Below are 8,913 nucleotides of genomic sequence, written 5' to 3'. Positions count from 1 at the left end.
GATAAAGAATACCAGAAAGATGTTCACTTGTGCTTTATTGACTATGCAAAGGCATTTGATTGTGTGGATCATGACAAATTATGGGTAACATTGAGAAGAATGGGAATTCCCGAACACTTGATTGTACTCATGAGGAACCTGTACCTTGATCAGGAGGCTGTCGTTCAAATGGAACAAGGGGACACTACATGGTTTAAAATCAAGTAGGGAGTGAAGGGAGTGTGTCAGGGTTGTATCCTTTCTCCATACTTATTCAATCTATATGCTGAGCAAATAATCCGAGAAGCTGCTGGACTATATGAAGAAAAACATGACATCAGGATTGGAGGAACAATCATTAACAACCTGAGATATGCTGATGATACAACTTGCTTGCTGAAAGTGCGGATGATTTGAGGCACTTACTGATGAAGATTGAGGAACACAGTCTGCAGTATGGATTATATCTCAATATAAAGAAGCCCCAAATCCTCACAACTGGACCAATAAGCAGCATCACAATAAACGGAGAAAAGATTGAGGTTGTCAAAGAATTCACGTTGCTTGGTTCTACAATCAAGGCCAATGGAAGGAGTAGTCAGGATATTAGACGACGTGTAGCACTGGGCAGGTAGGCTGCGAAGGAACTCTTTCAAGTGCTGAGAAACAAGGATGTCTGCTTGAGGACTAAGGTGCACCTGACGCAGGTCATGATATTTCCAGTTGCCTCGTATGCATGTGGGAGCTGGACAATGAATAAGGAAGACTGAAGAAGAGTTGATGCTTTTGAGTTGTGGTGCTGGTGAAGAATGCTGAAGGTACCACGGACTGCCAAAAGAACTAACAGATCTGTCCTGGAGGAAGTGTAGCTGAGATGCTCCTTGGAAGCGAGGATGGCCAAACTTCGTCTCACTTATTTTGGTCATGTTGTCAGAAGGGATCATTCCCTGGAGAAGGATGTCATGCTTGGTAAGGTGGAGGGTTGACGAAGGGGGAAGGCCTTTGACGAGATGGATTGACCCGGTGGCTGCAACAATGGGCTCAAGTATAGCAAGGATGATGGAGCGGGCATCGGACTGGGCGGTGTTTCGTTCTGCTGTGCATGGGGTCGCTATGAGTTGGAAACGACTCGACGGCACCTAACAACAACAGTGTCTGACTTAAAACTATATCTCTAGGTATAAAGGAAAAAAAAGAGGGGCAGATGTTTTCATGATGTGCATCCACTTTTAAAGAGAAATGACATGCTACATAAAGAAATTACAAAATGTCATCTGTATAACTTAATGTTATATGACAAGACAGATAAACATCAAAAGATTACACTATCCATATTATAATCCAGAAAGTGAAACTAAGCAAGACATCTTACTGTATTTATATTTATAACGTAAATATGAGCTAATGTTCTATGCAACAAAAAGTGATTATCCTAATAACAGCAAGAAATTCAAGGAGCTACAGAAATTTTAAAGAAAATTTAAAAGAAAAGGTTGAAGTTTACTACCATTTGTCTTTCAGTTTGTTGTACAGTGGTGGCATGAGTGTTGTGTTGCTGCAATCCTGGAATACCCACTGAGATGTTTCAACAAATGGATGCAGTGCTGGAAGTGCTCACTCGTCTATGACAAGTTATTTGAAGAGATACCTGGGTAACCAACTGGAAGAGATCCATGTCTGTGCCCATTCCAAAGAAAGGTGATCCAAGAGAATAGAGATATCATTAAACAATATCATTAATATGACACGCAAGTAAAATTTTGCTAAAAAAAAAAAAAAAAAATTTCAAAAATGGTTGCTGCAGTACATCAATAGGGAACTGCCAGAAATTCAAGCCAGATTCAAAAGAGAATGTGGAACTACGAATGTAACTGCTGATGTCAGATGGATCTTGAATAAAAGCAAAGGCATTTGATTGTGTAGATCATAACATATTATGGGTAACACTGGGAAGAATGGGAATGAATGCCAGAACACTTAAGTGTGCTCATGAGGAACCTGTACACAGACCAAGAAGCAGAACAAGGGGATGGATACACTATGGTTTAAAATTAGGGAGGATGTACATTAGGGCTGTATGCTTTCACCATACTTATTCAAACTGTATGCTGAGAAAATAATCTGAGAAGCTGGACTATATGGAAAAAGAACACAGCATCAGGACTGGAAGAAGAATTATTAGCAACCCTCAACATGCAGATGACACAACCTTACTTGTCGAAAACAAAGAGGACTTGAGCCACTACAACCTTGTCCCTTGTCAAGCCATGGTATTTTCAATAGCCATATGCATGTGAAACCTGGACAATGAATAAGGAAGACCCCAAAAGAATTAATGGCTTCACAAACATGGGTTTATGGGTAGATAGATGGGTGGACAGGCTGAACTAGTAGGTACGTCTATGAAGTGGGGAGTGTACCCAAGACCATGTATAGGGTTGGCAGGCAATGGTGCTATAAGTGTATTTGTATGATCTGAATTCCCAGGTGTACAGTAGAGCTGACAAGGGACAAGGCTGTAGTCACTTCTTGGTCACAGCCAGCTACCCAGAAGGACCGAGCAGTTGAACCTGAGGGCTCGGGACCATAGTCACAGGGGACATCTAGCTCAATTGGCATAACATACTACAAGAAACACTGTTACACCTCCTACTTTGGTGAGTAGCGACTAGGATCTTAAAAGCTTGCAAGCAGCCATCTAGATACAACAATGGGTCTCTCCTTGTCCAGAGCAAAAAAAGAATGAAGAAAATCAAAGATTCATGGAAAGAATTAGTCCTAGCGACTGGTACACCATCCAATCTGCAGCTTATATGACCAGAAGAACTACATGGTGCCCAGCTACCACTGTCAACCACTTGGAGGGGGGTCTATGTAGGAGATCCTGGATAGAGAGGGAGAACAATGTAGAATAAAACTCTAAAGCATTTGGGAAAAAAAAAGTGGGACCAGGTTTGCTGGTCTGATAGAGCCTGGTGGAACTACTGAGACTATGACCCCTAGCTGCCCTTCAGGTCTGGAACTAAACACCTGTGGCTTCCAGCCAAGCAAAAGACAGGTGTAGGAGCTGAACATTTACCTGAGGTAAATACACTCCTTGGAGAGAATAATGGGAGAAAGAAGCACTGTTTATGTACAGGGTGACAGCTCAGGTGGCAGGAACGCATGGAGGGATGGACACAAGGAAGAGGTGACTGTCGGGAGGAAGTGGGAGGGGAGCTGCTGCATTGTGGTGAACTGTAGTCAATGTCATGAGACAAAGTGTATGTGAAATGTTGTATGGAAAGTGAATTTGCTCTGTAAATTTTCACCCAAATCACACACATACACACACCCAAATGTACTGGGGGGAGAAAAAAGAATTAATGCCTTCGAATTGTGGTGCTGGTGAAGAATACTGAATATGATGCGGATTGCCAGAAGAATGAAGAAATCTGCCTTGAAGAAGTACAAGTGGAATGTTCCTTAGAAATGAGAACAGCTAGACTTTGTCTCTGGCACTGTGGTCATGTCACCAGGAGGGACTCAGTCCATAGAAGGGTATCATGCTTGGTACAGTATACAAAAAACCTGGAAACCCAAACTCACTGCTATTTAGTCGATTCTGACTCACAGCGGCCCCCTTTGGGTTTCTGAGGCAGTAAATCTTTATGGAAGTAGACTGCCCAGTTGTCCTTCCACGGAGTGGCTGGTGGGTTTGAATCACCAACCTTCTGGTTAGCAGTCAAATGCCTTAGGCATTATGCCACCAAAGCTCCTTGGTATATAACAGGGTCAGCAAAAAAGGAGAAGATCCTCAATGAAATGGATTCACACTGTGGTTGCAACAATATACTTAAGCATAGCAACGATTGTGAGGATGCACTGGACCAGGCTGTGTTTTTGTTCTGCTGCATACAGGGTCATTATGAGTCAACTGATTTGATGGCACCTAACAACAACAATGCTCTGGTAGCATAGTGGCTAAGGCATTTGCCTGCTAACTAGATGGCTGGCGGTTCAAACCCACCAGCCACTCCTCAGAAGGAAGGTTGGGCAATCCTACTTCCGTAGTGATACTGCCTCGGAAACCCAAGGAGGGGTCGCTATGAGTCGGGTTTGACTCGATGGCACATAACAACAACAACAACAATATCACTATTTAAAGAATCTGTGGGTGGCAAAGTTACACGCTCAACTATTAGCCAAAGGGTTGGCAGTTCACACCCACTTGGCGGTGCCTCAAAAGACAAGTCTGGCAACCTGCTTCCAAAACATCATAGTCTTGAAAACCCTAAGGAGTAATTAGTTCTATTCTGCACACATAGGATCATCAGTCAGAATCAACTCAAGGGCAACTAACAGCATTAATCACTGTTTAGTAAGAAGGAAAAGTCAACTGTGGGAAAAACAGTTTTAAGAAGTTAATGAGTTCAGTGTGTGCAGTGTAGTAAATTACCTGGTATGGCTTTTCTAGCCTTAAGTCTTTGTAAACTCTGTGGTGGAAATGGCCATGAGCAACCAAGTAGCTCCTGATTGTTAGTAATTCACCTGGAGTATTTCTGGTGGGAGCAGCACAAAGTAATTTTCTGGGAAGTCCATGCTCTCTCTCAGGAGTATGGAATTCTGATGTGGGGATTGGTTAGTTTGGCCACTCTGCCAGGCTCAAAAAGAGGTCTCCTAGAGGCAGAAGAAGTCTCTCTGACTGCTGGCTGAGAAAGACGCATTGCTGAGAGAAAGGCATGCATTGCTGGGAGAGAGACTGTTGGCTGAGAGATGGCGGACTGAGAGAGACTGAGCGTTTTCCCTGAATTGTAGCTTGGTGCTTCCCTAATAAATCCCATAATCTGTGAGTTCTGTGTGGCCACTATTGCGAATTATCGAACCCAGCAGAGGTGGTGGGTGCTGCAGGAGGAACAGTTGGTGTCAGGGTTGATGAAAGGGCTGGAGGGAGGCAGCATGTCTAGCCTCACAGGAATAGGCCTTGGGCTATATAGATGGTGATTCTGTCTTCCTCTTGAGTGGTAGCGCAGTGCTTAAGGCACTTGACTGCCAACCAGAAGGCTGGCGGTTCAAACCCATCAGCCACTCCTCAGAAGGAAAATGGGGCAATCTACTTCCGTAGCGATACTGCCTCGTAAACCCAAGGAGGGGTCGCTATGAGTCAGGTCTGACTCAACGACACATTAACAACAACAATTTGTGTGGTTTGGAGGTCGGAAGATGCAGCCTCCCTGCCCCTTTGGCAGTGAGTTTATACCTGTAAGACATTTCTATAAAATAAACTGCAGTTGAATTCAATTATATGGCACTAAAATTTACCTGGCATATATATAAAATTTACCTGGTTTATAGCTTCACAAAGAAGAAAGCAATAAGAAACTTAAAATACGTATGTTGTCGTTGTTGTTGTCATGTGCCGTCGAGTTGGACCTGACTCATAGCGACCCCTCCTTGGGTTTACGAGGCAGTATCACTACGGAAGTAGATTGCCCAACCTTCCTGCCAAGGAGTGGCTGGTGGGTTTGAACCGCCAGCCTTCTGGTTAGCAGTGAAATGCCTTAGGCACTATGCTACCAGAGCTCCCAAAATACATATACTAAACCCAATTATGAACCTGAGGTTAAAACAGAAAAGCTAGACCCAAGTTTACTTTTAACAATCTTCACAATCATGGTTTTAAAACATATAAACACCAAATATTTTCAATTAAAAAGATCAGTGTTCATAATACTACTTTTCTTAGTACCAAAAAATCTTAACTTCTTTTATTCCTCATAGACTTCCTTCTTTCTCTAAGCAACTATATTATACATTTACTGCAATATATAGATCTAGCATTGTACATGGTACTATATAGTTATGCTTCATGTTCAATTTTTTTATCCATAATTATCAAATGTTCCACCACTTCATCTGTTAGTCATACACAAAGAAAGCATAAGGTTATTAAAAAGACAGAAAAGACCAATATAGACGTCAGAATAGATTATGAAGCTTGCTCTTGAATGTAGAGTAACTAAAGCAAATGGAAGAAATTAAATAAAACAGCTGAACAGAAGATTTCAAAGGGTAATTCAAGAAGACAAAGTATTTTATGTATAAAGATCAGGAATTAGAAAACCAAAAGGAAAGAACATCCTCAGCATTTCTCAAGCTGAAAAGAACAAAGAAAAAATTTAAGCCTCAAATTGCAATGCTGCAGGATTCTATGGGCAAAATATTGAATGATGTAAGAAGCATCAAAAGATGCAAGGAATACAGTGAGCCACTGTACTAAAAGGAACTGGTTGCCATTCACCTATTTCAGGAGGTAGTATATGATTAAGAACCCATGGTACTGAAGGAAGAAGTCCAAGCTGCACTGAAGGCACTGGTGAATAACAAGGCTCCAAGAATTGACGGAATACTCATTGTTTCAACAAACGGATGCAGCACTGGAGGTGCTTATTCGTTTATGACAAGAAATTTGGAAAATAGCTAGCTACCTGGCCAACCAACTGGAAGACATTTGTATTTGTGTCCATTCCAAAGAAAGGTGCTCCAATGGAATATAGAAATTATTGAACAACACAATTAATATTGCACACAAGTAAAAATCTTGCTGAAGATAATTAAAAAATAGTTCCAGCAGTATACTGATAGGGAAGTTCCAGAAATTCAAGCTGGATTCAGAAGAGGATGTAGAAGGAGGGGTGTCATTGTTGATGTCAGATGGATCTTAGCTGAAAGCATAGAATACCAGAAAGATATTTATCTATGTTTTATTCACTATGCAAACGCAAACGACTGTGTGTGGATTGTAACATATTATGGATAACACTGCAAAGAATGGGAAAGCCAGAATACTTAATTGTGCTCATGAGGAATCTGTACGTAGACCAAGATGTTATCGTTCAAACAGAACAAGGGGATACCAAATGTGTAATAAGGATGTGTGTGTGTCAAGGTTGTATCCTTTCACCATACTTATTCAATGTGTATGCTGAGCAAATAATTCGAGAAGTGGGACTGTATGAAGAAGAATGCATAATCAGGATTGGAGGAAGACTCATCACATATCACTTGGAATATGCAGATGACACACCCTTGCTTGCTGAAAGTGAAGATGACTTGAAGCACTTACTGATGAAGATCAAAGACTACAGCTTTCAATATGGATTACACCTAACATAAAACAAAATCCTCACAAATGGACCAATAAGCAGCATCACAATAAACAGAGAAAAGATGAAGTTGTCAGAGATTTAATTTTACTTGGATTCACAATCAACAGCCATGGAAGTAGCATCCAATAACTCAAACAATGTATTGCACTGGGCAAATCTGCTGCAAAAGACATCTTTAAAGTGTTAGAGAACAAAGATGACACTTCAGAGACTAAGGTGCTCCTAATCCAAACCAAGGAACTTTCAATAGACTCATATACATGGGAAAGCTAGATCACAAATAAGGAAGACTAAAGAAGAATTGATGTACATGAGATGTGGTGTTGGCAAAGAATACTGAAAATACCATGGACTGCCAGAAGAATTAATAAATCTATCTTGGAAGAAGTACAGCAGGAATGCTCCTTAGAAATGAGAATGGCCAGACTTTGTCTCACCTACTTTGGTCATGCTGTCAGAAGATACCACTCCCTAGAGAAGGCTATTATGCTTTGTAGCGGGTCAGCCAAAACGGAGAAGACCCTCAATGAGATGGATTGACACAGTTGTTGCAACAATGCACTCAAGCTTAGCAAGAATTGTGAAGATGGCACAGAACTAGGCAGTATTTCACTATGTTGTACAAAGGGTCGCTATGAATCGAAGCCAACTTGACTGCAGATAACAATAACATCAAACATTAACTCTTGTGCACTCCACCTCTACCCCTTGAATGCTTAATGGTAACTCCTTGAGTTAGTGAACAAGTTTTTATCATATTCTTCACTGCATCCCTCAGAACCTGGAACATAAGACGCACTCAATGTCTGAACCAGTGGATGAATGCCTACCATAGTACTAAGCTGAGTTGATGCTCAAGCACTTGCAAATGAGAAGATAAAAAAAATCATCTAAACAACCTTCAAGGGAAGTCCATTCCATTCAACCTAATTGCCATGTTAGGAAGCAGACAGGTAGTCTACATACATTCACAGAATATATAAGATTTAATTACTGAACCTGAATGGAAAACATGTTTTGGGATATGACTAGAGAACAAGCAGTTTCTTTCTTTGAACACTTCAGCACCATCTAAATATCCTGGTATAATTAAACATTCTCTGTTCATTACTGAAGATCAAAAACCTTTCTTAGCCATTATTTTACCTAAAAGAACTATCATTTACTCATTTAAATACCACCATTCCCCTTTAATTCATTGGCCTTTAATTTCAACCAATCCAAAAACAAAAAAACAAACTCAATGCTGTTGAGTCGGATCTGACTCATATCGACCCCTCCTTGGGGTTCCAAGGCAGTATCTCTATGGAAGTAGATCACCCCATCTTCCTTCCAAAGAGTGGCTGGTGGGATTGAACCATCAGCCTTCTGGTCAATCCAGGTTTCTAGAAATCCTGTCAGGAATATTCTCCCCACCTCCCAACCCTCCATGTATTTCAGTCTTCACGTAAATATTGTTCCCTTAGAGAGACGTTCCCAGAAGTCCACTGCCTATTTCCATTTGATTTATCATTGAAATACTATAATGGAAAATGCAAGTTGCTTTAATAATTTAGCATAGTTCATATTTATCTGTGTGATTATTTAATGCCTCTTGACCCAGTGACAAACAGGGATTTGACTTCCACCTTTTTGCACAGTACCTGGTCCATGGGAAGTGCCCAGTAAATACCTGTTGAAGAACAGATAGTTACAATTACACAGAGTAATTGTAAGTACCAGGAGAAAGATAATATCATCTTTTGATTGTAAGATACAGTTGTTGCTTTTTTCAAACATATCTGAA

This window comes from Orycteropus afer, unplaced genomic scaffold (genome assembly GCF_000298275.1).
Source record: "Orycteropus afer afer isolate SDZICR_OR568_19922 unplaced genomic scaffold, OryAfe1.0 scaffold00056, whole genome shotgun sequence".
In the NCBI taxonomy this organism is placed as follows: domain Eukaryota; kingdom Metazoa; phylum Chordata; class Mammalia; order Tubulidentata; family Orycteropodidae; genus Orycteropus; species Orycteropus afer.
The sequence above is the reverse complement of the archived record's forward strand: the minus strand, read 5'-3'. Positions refer to the sequence as shown.